At 43.2% G+C, this 15,562-nt stretch overlaps 1 non-coding gene across 1 annotated transcript; it reads left to right on the plus strand.

Moving 5' to 3' along the window:
- The first annotated feature begins 5,073 nt into the window (after positions 1 to 5,073).
- Positions 5,074 to 5,145, plus strand: TRNAE-CUC (transfer RNA glutamic acid (anticodon CUC)). The gene has a single exon. It is a non-coding gene; the product is annotated as a tRNA-Glu (tRNA).
- The last annotated feature ends 10,417 nt before the right edge of the window (positions 5,146 to 15,562 follow it).

Raw genomic sequence — 15,562 nt, forward strand, 5'->3', positions numbered from 1 at the left:
CGGTGTTATCAGCGCTGTTCCCAGGCAGAAAGTCAAAACCACAGCACTGCACCAGCTACTAAGAAGGAGAAAAATGACTGCTACTGCTGAACCCAGGACACAGATAAAGAAATTAAGGTACTCCGGTATTTACACTGCCCCAAGCATTTCACATACATATTCTAGCCAACTGGCATGGTGAAGAAATCACTCAAACTCCTGACAGCCTAGCAGAATAAGAAGGCTGGGACTGGCACAGAATCATTGTACAAGTCCTGATTATAGCACTGTAATTTAGTTTGGGTCTCTATACAGCACAGAGGGTAGAAGATGGTCTGAATGGGTAGCTCTTTCCCCAGGCAATATGTTCCGCAGCGGTTCATTTGAGTACAAATGACCTAACATCATTTTAATTCATTGTCTTTGTGACGTCAATGCTTAGAATCTAAAATTCATGTCACTCACTCATTTCAGGATTGGGCAAATTTGTTTTTCACTCTTTGCACTGTTTTTATAGGGTGTGATTCATGTAATTTATTTTTTTTTAACATCTGCAACTGTTAGCTTATAGCTTGTTTATTTAAGGAAGACAACCTGCCAGAAAGAATTACACTGCTGAGCTTGAACGCCATAACAGTCCTACTGTTTTCAGAAGGAAGTTTCCAAAAGGAATAAAAATAAAGGTGACACCAGTCTTTTCCGCCTTAGCAGTCATCCTGGTTTTCTCGATTATTCTGACGATTGCTCACCATGAAGTAGTCACAAAATAGGTCTCATACAGGCAGACTCTTATGCATACATAATTGAGGCTCTGCTTGATCCTACTGTGCACTGGGGGTTGACTTCTGTAACAATACATGGCTATTTTTATCCTGGTTTCTTTGGTTTATGTAATGATGAATTTTCTGACTGTCCCCAACTAACCCTGTAACTTTGAATTGATTGTCTAGATGTAACTCAATTTGACAGAGGTATTGAAAATTTCTTCAAGTTTCACAAAAATGAAAGAGAAAGAGGTCAGAACTTGAAACTTAATCAGAAGTTCTCCTCTGTGCATCCGTTTCTGCTGTTTAGCAGAGCAAAACAGAAGTCGTTTCCAAAATGTTCTGCAGAGAAAGGACTGTAAAAGAAAAGGAATTTGCTGAGATATGTGAGATTATGATTTAAAACATCATATTTGTTCCAACTAAGGTATTCCGTTGACCTCAGTGACACTGGATGAAGCACCCCTTTGCCATAGTTATCCTTGAACCCCAGAATCATGTGTGTTTTACCCCAGGGTAAGAGGAAAAAAGCTGACACAGGTCTTCCTGGATCAAATCCAGTGGCAGGGGAAGAACGAAAGATCAAGGAAAACAATACAAGAACTTGTAAAAGTATTTATAAAAATATTGTTGGTGAGGTACTCCGCCAGTTTTCTTCAGGATCTTTAAAATACTTGCTGTAAAGTCAGTGACCAGCCTGCGGAGCGTTAAGACGTGACACGACAAATTCTCACATGCTGCCCCCTAGCTCGACTTTAGTTAAACTACAAGAAGAGAGAGCAAGTCACTGTACAGCTTGGAAGATGTCTTTGGAGCTAGAGTACCAGAACTGCTGTAACATTTGGACAACGCCTTTTGAGATTGTCCTTAGATTATTTCCATAAAATACAATTACGGTGAAAACAGATATCAGGAATGTAAACTACAATAGTATTTTCGCCCCAAAAAAATCATTATAATCTAATAGTTAAGTAACCATTCTGACCACACATGGAAATTAAACATAAAACCGCAAAAGACTGGGCGTAAATTTTAACTTTGCTTCCCTAAAACTGGGATGATGTACATTTTAAATCAGGCTAACTTAAAGAAGAAAAGCTGATGTCAAGACTTTCCATATAAAATATTCACTTGAGGAAAGAGAGGACTGATAAATACACACATTACATATAGTTATAACTATCATATACAGCTTTTGTATAAATAAGGATTTTCACTAGTGCTGAAGCATGTACTCCAGGCAGTCAAGGCAATTTGCACTTACCATTATATGGCCCTGCCTTGGCAGGGGTGTGGACTAGAGGATCTCCAGAGGTCCCTTCCAACCCTAATGATTCTGTGATTTTGTGATTATATAGTGGAAGAGTACTCAAATAATATACTTTCAGTAAATTAGCACATTACTTTGATGCTATTCTTACTCGTGTTTATATAGTAAGCCTACTGTCACACATAACTCACATGGCAAATTAAAATAATAATAATATGCAATATATTCATATGGAACAGACAAGTTAATTGCACGCTGCTTTACAGCTTGCATTGAAAGTAATTGCTCTTATTTATCAGATTGCAAATTTATTTAAGCTTTGCGCACCGCACTCTGAGAGCTGGGATACAGTACCTCGAACACTGGATGTTACTCTCTTGGTTTTACCAACACGCCACTGTTCCGTTAAGTGGGAAGGAACACTGGCCTCTGACATTCCTTCCCTGGTGCTTTTGGGAAGATTGTTCTTCTCCAGCTAGCATCACATGGATGCAGGCACAGGCACAGGCTGCTTCTGTGCTGGCAGGAGGCTGAATCACTGATAGCTTCACTGATGCATTTCTCTGTTGAGTATAAGAAGTCAGAGAAGAGGTGTAATTTTTTGCAGTGCACATGACTTGTACACAAAAGAAAGCTACTTCTAATAATAACTAGAGCACATATTATTTTGAGTGCTACTTCCCTGGTGGTCTAGTGGTCAGACTCCTGCCTCCCACAACCTGGGGGAGATTTCTTATTTCAGTAAAATTTCTCTAGTACATGTATACAGAGTTTTCACCACTCTTAAGGTCGTAATCAACAACCCTTTCACTGCTCAAGAGAAATTCAGTGTGATATATTGCACATCTCAAAAATAACTTGCTAATTGTCAAGCATAAGAGAGTGAGAAGTACTTGTTTCAACATCTTAACAGTTTCCTAAGGCACACACAAAACGCATTCCTCTGCCCTGCCATTAGGCATGAGATCCCACCTTTCACAGGCTAAGCTACTTTTCTGAAATTGACAGGGCAATATTTTGTCTCTGTCCAACAGGCAACTTCAAAATCAGGGGGAGGAGGTCACCCCTGCCTTCCTCTGAGGTGTTGCACAACAGAGGTGCTCTTAAGAACAAGCAGCGGCAACGACCCTCCTCTAAGACGTCTTCAATGCAGCTGATACAGACCTACCCTAGTTTTAACCTGGCCTTCTCAAGTGCTGCTAGCATCACAGCCATGGAAGCACAGAAATCAGTACCTTCCAAAACCCACCCGAGAAGCACCCAGGGTGGGGAAACAGGCACTTTTAACCACAACTCTGTGGTGCGAAGCATGCAAACTCCTTTAAAGCTAGATCACTTTCTGCGGTGGAGCACCACCGTAATATTTGGTTGGTACCCCTTGCAGGTTCTGAGTTGCAGGAAACCAGATCCCTTTGCCTTTCTTCTGAGTTTGTAGGAAACCAGAAACTTTGCCTTTCTTCTCAAGACAGGGCACAGATTACCTGTTGGGACCAGGCAACCTCTTTCACCTAACCACATCCCCCTTTTTGCGATGGCTTTAGGCTGCAGTGGTGCCTCTGTCTGAGCTGTGCTCTGCCTCCAGGGCTCCACAGCTTTGTCTCCTCTAAGGCCTTAACAAAGCAGCAGCTGCAGATAGACACATGAAATGCAGTTCCTGCAGTATGTAAGAGTATGTGTATTTAATTGGGCCTGATTGCAACCTCACATTCTGTAAGTTATCTACTTCACTGCACAGTAATGTTGCTCAGTTTGGACAAAAGAAAGCTCCATCACAATCAAGACATTTTGCTCAAGCCTGCTCCTATGAAGGCTTTGGGATGAAATGAACCATTGGCTGAACAGGGACTCAAGTGAGAGGGAAACCAAACACCCAAACCTCCCAAGTACATCCCTGAGGAAAAGTGGTCTCCCTAAGTTTGTTTTCAGACTCTAAAGCTTTTAAAGATAAGCTAATGCATATTTGCAGAGTCCACAAATATATAGGCTGAAGCTTATCTATCTTCACATGAAAAAGGTTACTTTTACAGTGCATTTCAGAGGGGTGTGTGTGAGAGAGAACTAGAGAAATTTGCTTGTGTACAGCACACCCTCTTACATTATGGACACTGTAATAGGAAAAGATCACTTCTGCTAGTACCGCTCTCAGATCCACTTTGCTCACGAAATCAACACACCAGAGGAAAAAGCACTTACGCAGATGTCATTTGCATTGATAGCAGAGCTTTCACTCCTCTCTTAGAAACCTTACCAATAAAATACGAAGTCACAGATTCGTAACTGTTGTGTAAGAGGGCCCTGGCAGCGCGAGGCAGGAGAACCCCCACCAGTCTCGTTTCCCCTGTGGAGACACGGGCTTCCGCCTGAGGCAGGCCTTTGATCGGCTGTCCCCTGCAGGTCAAACACCGAAAACCGGTGAAGCTGCGGGGTTTTGTTTCCACAGGTGCCTGCAGAGCAACCCAGGCGAGCGGAGGACCGCTCCACCGGCACGCTCGCTCCCCGCTGCCGGGAGCCGCCGGCCGGGATTCGCAGCGCGCAAGCGGCTGCAGCAGCATGCCGTAGTGAGACTGTCTTCTGAGGGACGGCGTGAACAGGCAACACGAAACGAGGAACAGCCACCCCGCACAGCGCTGCTCCCGACAGGGACCGCCCAGAGCCCGGCGGGGTAACAGAGAAGCCGCCGGGCGGAGGGGGACGCGCGCCAGGACGCGCTCGTCTCCTTCCTCCGACCGACCTGCCCTTTGCGCCGGCTGCGCAGCGCTGGCCACCACGTTGTGCAGAGCATAGCTGTCCCCTCTCCTGCAGCGCCAGACTGACCGCAGGGCCTGGGCTATGTCGCGCCCGGCATCCCACCGCCATCCCGTATCTCACCCCGTCTGGGATGCTTCCTCTCTCCTCATCCCCCTTCCGTGGGATGGAATGGAACGTCCCTCACTACGTACAGCCGCCTCCGGGACTTGGTACTGCCAGAAAGAGGGGAGCACAAAGAAGAGAAAAAAGGGTGGCAAGAGGCGGGTATGTGAATTAATTCTTGAGGAGGCTGGTAGAAGGTTTCGTAGAGGCTCCCTGGTGGTCTAGTGGTTAGGATTCGGCGCTCTCACCGCCGCGGCCCGGGTTCGATTCCCGGTCAGGGAATATTTCTTTTTTCCTTCACACTTGCCCCAAGTTTTTCACTTTTCAGGATTCTTTTCGATCGATCTTCTCCTGCTGTTATTTTTTAGGGAGCATCCGGCCGGCTGCCGTGAGAGCTCGAGGTGTCAGCGTTGCTGCCCAGCAGTAAGTTTTAAGAAACATTTGGCAGCTTGGAGGAGTCATGCATGGAGGGAGCATGCAAAGTCTTATTGCCCTGTGCAGGTGCAGGCAGGAGAAGCCCATCCAGATGCAGCATCTGTCTGGAAGTCTTCCCTTCACAGAACTGTATGGACACTCCATGCCCACCCAAAGGGTTTCTAGGGCTGCTGATCAGTGTCTGCCTAGAGAGGCACAGGTAGCACTTAGGAAAACCATATCACCCTTTATTTTTGGCTGCTCTGATAGGTAAGGGTGTTCCCACACCTTTTGCCCCACAAATGAATGGTCATTCGGTGCTGTCATGAATCCTTGAGGAATGGGAGGGGGGATCCCCTTAGCTGTCATGCTGCACATGTGTCCCTCTGGCCGAGTTCTGTTTCACTCAGAGAAGATGAGAAAGGTTTGTTCCCAGCATCTCTGTTCTGGCAGGAGCAGGGCTGCAACTCTCCATGGTGTTTACTCACCCGAGGAACAGACAGACTGGCTCTTTGCAGTGTATTTATGGTGAAATGACTTACCAAGTTGGTGGAAGTAGTTGCTGGTTTTCTACCTCAGAAAATGATGGGTCATTTTAGAAGCAGCTAAAGTGAATTTCAGGTGGTTCTCAGAAAAGGTATAGATATGGTGTTACAGAATAGGAATGAAAGAAGCATTTCCTTTGTTTAGGGTTTTTGGTGGTTTGTTGTTGTTGTTGTTTTATAGTAGTATGTTTGGATGCTGTTAGCACCATGAGTCCAGCTTTAGAGTCATTTAAGAACGGGTAATCATATGTAAGATTTTAGAAACCTAGGGAAAAATATCACCGTAATAGCTCATGCACACAAAGGAAGAGTACAGTTTCCAGTACTTTGCTGGGAATGGAAGCATAGTCCCTGAAGAGAGTACCTAATGACCTTCCCAATCCCTTTTCAGTCTGATGCCAGACCTGAAACTGACCCTTGCGCAGAGAACAAATATCCACCCCGCAAAGAGAGGGAATTTGTCCTCTTGCAGTCCTCTGCCACTTCAGGTCCCACTGTGATTAAAAGTGTCCTGGTTTGGGATGAAAAGATGCCAGGATCAGTCCTCACCTTCAGCATGGCTTGAACAGTTATGACAGTTTCTGACTCCCTGTTTGCTGGGCCTTAGGTTTAGTGTGATAGAGGGAAGCAACAGCGTATGCGTTTGCTTTTCAACAGGTGAAAGAAGCCTCTTTCCTAAAGTCTTTGTTGATATTTTTGTTTAAAATAATACGTAACTTGTGACACTGCCATGCTGATGCCCCAGAAAAAAACAGGCTATTTTTCAGAGGACTGACAGTACAGTCAAAAGCGCATTACAAAAATGACGTGGCACATGGCTGCACAGGCTAGAGCAGAGGTATTTCAATCAAATATAAGATCAATATGTTACTATTATCACTGTCATCATCATCACCGCCACATTCTCAAGATGTAGCTGAATTTGCTTCTAACTGCGGTACATTCTGAGATACTGGATCACAAATATTTTTACATTAGTTTCTGCTCTTTCTCAAAAGCTTGACCAATTGCCCTCTATCTCACAGCGACAGCTGGTGGGAATGCACTGCAGTAGAAATAAGGGAAGTAAGGAAGACAATACCTTAACTACAGATCAGTTTATACCAGCAACTGAGTTTCTGTTAGCTCTTAACTCTTACCTCTTTATGTGCTTTATTGAAAAATTTGTGAGCAGAAGCTTTCATATCCCAACTTGATCTTTTATTTCTGGCGTTTGCTTTTATTTCTGGTTACCCCCTTTAAGTTATGCATTAATTCCGCTTAAGTTGTTTACAATCTTACATGAAATATCTTGCTTGGGAGTGAACATAAAATTTTGCATTACTTTGACAACCAGTAGACTTTTTAGAAAATGAAAATGAAAGCTCCTTTTGTTTTTGTTTTTTTTCTCCCTATAGGGATATATTCTACATGCTCTCTTATTTCACTTATATCTGGAGCACATACGGGCATGCAGTTATTGGATTTATTCTGTTCCCAGGACATTCTGGTGGCCGCTTATCCCCCCCCCCTTTTTTTGGCTTTAGCGTAGACACAAACAAGTACGATTTCATGCCATTTTTTGTAGGGTGAGCCTCTGCTTGTTGGTATCAGCATCATTTGAACATGCCACGAGGTGGCACCCCGGTCCCGTGTCTGCAACCACTCGCCCTCGCCTCCCAGAATGGTAACTGCTGTGAAGATTTCAGGCTTAATTCCATGGGTTAATATTGCGCTCATTTAATTCCAGTGAGCTATAGAGTAATGAACACTTTGTATTTGCTGATAAAGCTAACTTTTTGTACAGATGAAGCTGCTATTAAGCCAAATTATGTGCATGTTTCCTTGAGTCTAAAGCTGTACATGGAAGCTTTACGATCTTTTAAACAGTCTTAATGTAGCATTTAAAAAAGAGAAGTTACAACGGATTCTTTAACACCTCAGCCTGTCTGTGGCATTTATATATTGATGATATATACCGTTACCAGAGAGATGAACCATCACATGGCCATCAGTGGCCTGTCACTGGCCAGCAGCATCTCTGCTTTTCATGTGTAAATGTTGAAGATCATGCAGAAAGTCTGCGCCAAGGCAAAGGAGGGAACCAGAATTTCTGCATCTTGGGTCAGGATCCAAGGGATTCAGCTGCCCAAGGAGACAAGATGGGTGTGATTTTGTTCCCTTCTACACACATGCACAAGGCTAGTGAACCATGGAACAGTCTGTGCTATGATGTTAGTGTCACAGGATACAGTCAAAGGGCACAAACATGGCAAAGTGTTTATTAAATTGCTGGAGATGGAAATAAAATAAATAAATAAAGAAAGATGCTTTCAGACACACAATCCCTTCTGCAGGTATTTTTTTCCCCTGCCTCCCGTTATCTCTCCCCAAAATCCTTACTGTAAAATATTGCTATCTTAAAACATAACTATCAATCTCTTTCCCAGGTACAGATCTAATATGGAACACCTCCTGGACAGTAAGATAAACTGAAAAAATATAACAGCGCCATTTCAAATCCTGCCAGGACTGTCCCTTCAGAACTACAGTTGGAAAATGTACTCTGATTAATGTTTTAAGACAAATTATTTTATCCAAACCAAGGCATTTTATTTAAGGTGATGGTAATGAAAGTCCAATGCAGAATTAATTACCACACATATTGCTAGGTAATACTATCCGAGGACCATTTTCCAGAAAGTCCTTTTACAGGAGCAGTTGTCATATCCTATTAAGAAGTGCTCTGATCATGAAATTATGAAAGCTCTGATCCTTTTAAAAGCCTGAACCTTTTCACTTACACACTTAAAATCTTCTTTCTAGACCCCTTTCATTACTGCCTTGTGGCTACAGGCAATCATTACCTTCTGCTTTTCCATGTTTTGTTTCCCATGTGCTCTTTTGGTTAATCACATTTTAGTAAACTATATTGACAGTGTTATTATGTGTGCCTAATCTTTGTCTTGCTGTCAGGAAAAAGGAGCTGGGAGGTGCCAGCTTCCCCTAGAAGCAGGGAAAATAATAACTGACTATAAATTGATATTGCAACACATGCTCTGGCTGGTGTTGCTGCCTGCTGCGTGTAACAGAGAACAGCAGTGACCCAGGCAAGGCCGAGGTGACTGATGGAGTGTGGCCACAGCAGGGTGCCTTCTGCTGCTCTGCCACCAAGCAGCTATGCACCCAAACTGACCCCACATCCTTTGCAAGGGTTTTTTTGGCATAAATGACACCTCTGTATTCCTTAAATGGCTTAATTGGTATTGTGTAAGCTGCACGTCTGCACAAGAAATCCAGCAAAATAAATGAAAGAGACGGGAATGATCTTTCCCTCTGTTCAGATAAGACACTGCCTGTCTAATCCTACCAGGATGAAGTTTTGCAGGGTATAATCTTTAGTTTGTTCATTCTCTACCCCAAGCTGGGTACAAAGTTTCAACTTCAGATCTGTTTGGACTGCGGCCATGGGTTAATCAAATGTAGCATCATGCTGTAGCTTGCTAGGTGGCTTTCATCCCTCCAACCATGTGGCACCCATCTCCCCTTGAGTCTGAAGCTGAGTGTGAAAAGCAAGTGAGCTCCTATCACTGTGACTCCCCTACCGGCTGTGAGGCTCACAAGGATGCCTTGTGTGCATGCCAAACCCCATTCTACAGTGCTCACCTTTGGGCTGCCCATCATGGCCTCCCCAAGTCTGTGTTTGGGGAGAAAGGAGTGACGTGAGTTGCTGGTGGCCGTGCCTGTAAATGCAGGCAATATGCAACAGCTCACTGCCACACGCCGTACTGCCATGTTTCTTCAAGAATACAGAAGTTTAGAAGGGGCGCCCATCACCCCCCATCACTGCTGGGCAGTTTGGAGTGGTTAACTCAGGCCAGCAGGAGCAGGCAGGCCTGATTCACCTCACCTAAGCATGGGAGCGATTCCACCGTGACAGCTCAGCACAGCAATACCCAGAAGCAGTATCCTCTGCTTATTCATCCCCATCATATTGCTATACTTGCAGATGCTTCAGTGCTTTTGAAAACCAGGTATCTTAAGTTCTTTGGTACCTAGTGTTTATTACTGTTTGCCAATCCTGCTTTAAGAGTAAAAAAATCAATGGTTAAATGTAATTGAATAAATTCTGCTTCTCCATTGATCATACAATTTAAAGGAGATTTTTCCCTCCCCTCTGCCAGATGTGATCCCTTATGCCATCAGAAATTTGCTTCACTCACTATCAACTGGATTCCAGGACAGTTAGTATCCTCTATTAACTGGAGGCTTATGGTAAGGGCCAGAAACTCTAGTTAAGGGTGCTCACAAGATGATCATTAGTTCGGAGACAATCTTTCCTGGAGTTTGAGGTCTAACTAGACAAGATCAAGGACAAGATCGTAATAACAATATTCCCACTTTACAGGTGGACAGCCAAGAAGTGGACTACCAAACAGTTGTATTTCTGACGTATTTAAACACTCAGAAAGAGCTTGACAGCTACATATTTTTACAAAACAGACGAGTGAGAATCGATCCTCCAAAGTTTTGGTCCTGTAGGGGCTTAAAACCATTAGTAACTATTTATATTATTAGTCCCACTGAGGAAGAATAGTTCCTCTGTGTCCCTCAGAGAGACTTCTTTAGTCACTCTGAAGGATCAGTCCTTAAGTGCATGTTGGTGATGAACTGTCGGATTGATTTTGAAAAGCAACAGGGAATCCCCCCCCTTAGCTAAAAATGTCATGCACATCAATGGTAGCTAAAGAATATCTCTCCAACACTTTTCTCCTCTCAAAAAGTTATATACAGGAAAAAAAAAAAAAGGCTTTATTTCCCTTTTTTGTCTCAAATTTCCACCACAGGCTCAGAAATGCCCCACTGCAAAAGCTGGGCATACAGGCAGGCAGATTTTACATATTTATATTGAATTATTACTTGTCTATTGTTTTGTTGGTGGCTACTACTACTGGGAATCCTTGGGGTTTGACGGTCACATCAAAGGAGCTGCTCTGGCGTGAGAACCGGTCAAAGTGAGCCAGATAATTAATGGATTTATTACTGAGGTCGGTTCCCATGATTGTCAGTGGGCAGCAGCCACTGCTGTGTCGTAATCCTCATTCTCTTGGTGAGGCACATACTGCCTTAAAAAGGTTTAATGATCCAATAGTGATTTACTAATGGGAATCTTTCTTGTGGGTTTAGCAGGCCTTGGAGGAGGACAGAGCGGCACATGAAGGCCAGTTTTCAGCAGTATCAAGAAACGTTTTCATCTGTTTTGAGGATCCTGTTTGTAGCATTTTTATCCACTAACTGCAAAAATAAATTGAAGGGACAAAGTCATTGCAGCTGGCCAGGTATTAGACTCATGATGATGACATGATAAGGAAAGGAAGCAGACACCAGTGACTGGCAGATTGTTGCTGAAGATCTGAGATGAAAACCCACACACTTTTGCCTTTATGATCAATGAAATGAAAAGAGTGAGTCGAAAGAGACCACGACAGCCTGCTGAAACCACAGGCTGGCAGCTGGTCCTTGCCACCAGCCCCTGCTGAGGCAGCTGCCTGGCAGGGACCTTTTGCTATGGTTGCATCCCCTGTCTCTCAGGGAAGGAGGGAGAGGGTTGCCTGCTGGGATGGCTGCCCAGAAAGAGGGCAGGGGAGGGAAAAGTCAAGGAAGTGGCTTTGCCTACCCAGAGGGAAGGAGATGCTCCTCGCACTGAAGGAGTCAGTGTACCCTGCCAAGGCTCCTCCTTGCTACCCCAGTCCTCTCCACAAAAACAAACCCAAGAAAACCCAAGCAAAATAAACTGCCTTTTCCTCCACCAAAATACATTTAGAAGGGGTGGGGAGAGAAACAACATTATTTTAAGGCTTGTATATTAAAGCTAAGGGTTGTGCTGGGAAATGTCATTAAAATGTATTTGTGCTATCCACACACAGCAGACCTCATCTTGTTAAACTAGTTGCAAAAGCGTACCTTGAATGCATTAATATTTTGTTTTAAACTCCTTGAGGGAGAGTCCTTCTCCTAAAGAAAAATAAAGTTACTTGTCTCTCTCATGTACGAAAAATAAATAAATAAATGCAGCATTCAGAGTTAAATCAAAACTAAGAGGGGAAAAAAAAGTGTAGGCCTTTAGATAATTGTAATTTTGTCTGCTTAGATTTATGGATAGCCTTGTAGTCATTCAATTAGATTTTCTTCTAGCGCACAATATTACAGAATGCTATCCATGTGTATTCTTTACAGGTAAACCACTTTTCTTTACATCTTTCAGTAAGACATTGTTTTCTGGAGCAGTGAGTTGATTCCATAGAAGGAGGTCTTGAAGCATAACTTCTATGAAGATGTGGGCAAAGTTAGAAGTTTGCCAGCTGCTAGGCTATTGCAATCACAACTTCAGTGTTGTGTCGAGGTCATTTTTTCTCATCCTGAAGACTTCCATTTGTAGAAGAGAAAAATGCTGAATATGGACTGTGCAAAAACCAAAATTAAGTCAACACCTCAGGACTGTCCTGTAGAATAAGAAATAGAACTGTTCAGATAAACATTGTCTAAAATGTTTACCTTTGCTTGAATTCAGTTATCAGCAGTTGTAGCTGTAAAAAAGGAGTGCGCCTCTCTGGACCATGAAAGTAATTCAACCCCACACACTTCCTTTTACTTCCCACATTCATTTCCTTTTGCTTCTGAGTTTTTAATTTCTAGGGTACAACACTAATTCACACATCTCTGCTTGCACTAGCACCATGAATGCAAAAAACCATCCCTTTAAAAAGGAATTATATTGACATCATCTTATAATCACTGCCACTGCTGCAGCCAGACCATTATAAGGAACTCTGAAGTTAGTGTTGAATGAGGTGTTGACTGGTCTTACTGTTACAATCTTGATAGATTATAACAACACATTATCATCAAGTAATTTTGATGCTGTTCTGTTGTTTTTTTCAGGTGAGAAGGAAGCCGATTCTTTGAAAACATTAGATCAAGTGTGAAAATATTATTAAGCTTCAAATCCTAACCAGGGATGATACAAGATGGAGGAGGAGAAATTCAGTTGCCTGACCATATACATTTCAGTGCCACTTAGGCAACCTTGAGTTTCCCAGGTGTTTGCACAGGGCTGGCAGAGGTGACACAGGACACAAAGGGAGACCTGCACCTTCCGGAGTGATAGTTGGAGCCCAGCTTAGGACTTGGCAAATATTTAGGCATCTGAATACCGACTAAGTGATTATACTTACTTATTAATGGCATTTTACATCTTCCAGCAGTAGCAATTATTGGAGCATGAGGAACCACCCAATCAAAAGAAACCCTACCAAAACCAAACCAAACCACCTTTTTGCAGATAATTATCTGTCAACATTTTGTTCTAGTTGCAAATCAGGAAAGACTGAGATCACCCTCAAGTTGAGATCCCAGCATTTCTAGCACCTGCCTGGTTCTTCCTTGCTTATAATTTCTGGTCATGGTCAGATGTATTGCTTGTGGTCATCTGTTTTGAGACCTTTATGCACCAGCTTCCAAAACACAAGTCTGTGCTGTGCAAAATGCTGAAGCAGAGGGACATAGCACAAGTAAATATTCCAGGGTTGAGTAAAATAATATTCAGTTTCAGGCAACAGCCTCACACAATGAGGCTGGGCACACAAAGCTTGCAAACTAAGCCATACCAATTCCTTTATCTTTTTTCGAAGTTGAACAAAACTATCCGTGACTGTTAAATGGCTCAGGTCCTCATTTGTGTGATCTCAAGGCTATCTGTGCCTATAAAAGCAGATGAGTAATGAGACTGGTGACTAAAGAGCCGCTAACAGTCCACTTCACTCTTCAGTAGTATTTTCTGATGTCATATCTTCTGATGAAAAGACGCTTGTGACCTTTCCTATTAAGAACAAACACCTCCTTTACAATAGCTCTAAGAACGTGCTAATATTTAAGTCCCAGGCCTGGGTAAATGCCCTTTACCTATCTCAAGGCATCCTGATTGAAGTATCATTTTTCAGAATGGCTGCAAACAAACATTTTAAAGGCTCACAGTAAGGAGGCAGCAGCGTGAACTGACACCTCCTGGCTGTGACTACATCTGCCTGAACAACTGCCAAACTATTCTGTTTTGAATATATGCATTCAGCCCTCAGCCGCAGTAGCCGGTTTTTTTGGGGGCAATACCTAGTGCCGGATTTCCTCCAGTCGCAATCAGAGCCATGGGAGGACAAGCAGCACCACCCCTCTGTTGCCCATCTCCTCTCTAGGGTAATAATCTTCCAGCAGCCTAAGTGCTTCTTATTTGCACTGCTGAGGGCTAAGGTTTCGAGCCTGCTAATGCTGAGTGACAGAATTGGTTTTTAGGTTTTTCCTCTTAAGAAAAACATTCTAGGAAATTGCATAACCTTCTTTGATCCTCTTGATAACTGGAATTTAAAGTTGCAAACCCACCCATTGAAAAGTTAGTCAAAGCCAACTGCTTACTGTTCAGCAAGCAGCCTGGTTTGTCTTCTTGTGCTATGTGCTATGATATAATCCTAAATTATATAAATCACAGACTTTCTTCTTCCTCCCGGTCCATTCATCATTGAATGCAAAATAAAGATAGAAAAGGGCTGAAGAAAGGTTGTATGTGCACAGCCACAAGTCCTGCCTTTTGGATCTTGGTTATGCCAAGGAAACAGCTTACCATTGCTCTGTTCTAAACATTGCATAGACTCCTATAGCTACAGCCAAAGCCATTAGAGGCTATTACTCTCTGATATCTTTCCAACAGCACATGTGCAATAGGCTGCTTCTCCACTAGTTTCTCACTCGGGAAATCTTCATCCACTCCAGGGAGGTAACATTCCCAACAGAAGCTAGGGATAAAGAGGCATGAAGACTGAACTCCCGTCTCGTTTCCTGGTTCCTTTAGGTGACTCAGGTTAAAAGACAAAACAATCTAAAAGAAAACAAAACAAGAAACAGAGGAGACATCTGCAACCCAGTGTCCATAAATTTGGCCTATTTTGTGACAGTGAAAATGGGATAAGCCTAAACACACTGGATGCACAAATCCATCCATGGTGTTGTTCCAGGATACTAAAATAACTATACTTTTGTCTAATTGGTCTCTCAGAAGCTCTGAGAGGTCTCCCTTTTTTCAAACTCCTTTTATTTTTAGAACTAGGCAAAATGCTGCATTAGCAGCAACAAATGGTTATGTTTGGGAGCACATCAGTTAGAGTGAAGCCCTTAGGTGAAACCAAGTTAGTGGCTGCCCATTTTTAACACAGTAAGATGCCTGTGAAACCTCCTACCAGGCTTTTAGAAGGCAGGTTAATAGTTAACAGCCTAAAGTCAAGTAGGGCTGCATCCTGCTCTTTTTCATGTAAATCAAGCCCACTTTTCATCTACTTGCAAGTTGGCTGATGTCGTTTTTTATTCTTGAAACTGCAGAAAGTGAATGGCACCTGAACTGAATGCAGCTAAACAGGCCTGGACAGCGGTACAGCATTTGTGTCCTGAGTCACAAAATGTCAAATTCCCCTCAAACAACAAAACTTCAAAGAATATCAACGATGATTTACAGTGCAGGGGTAGCAAGCCTTCTTCCCCCTCCTTTGTCCATTTTCTCCATGGGACTGCCTGCTGTTCAAGCAAATCACTATCCCTCCTCACCTGGGTGCTGGAGACCAGTTGGTGCAGGTGGGGATGGGTTACATGTTTAACATTTGGGAGAAAGGGATGATGGGGTGTGAGCCACTGAGCTGAGGCTGCGTATTGACGACAGATGA

The sequence above is a fragment of the Lathamus discolor genome, chromosome 5 (assembly GCF_037157495.1).
Source record: "Lathamus discolor isolate bLatDis1 chromosome 5, bLatDis1.hap1, whole genome shotgun sequence".
Taxonomy (NCBI): domain Eukaryota; kingdom Metazoa; phylum Chordata; class Aves; order Psittaciformes; family Psittacidae; genus Lathamus; species Lathamus discolor.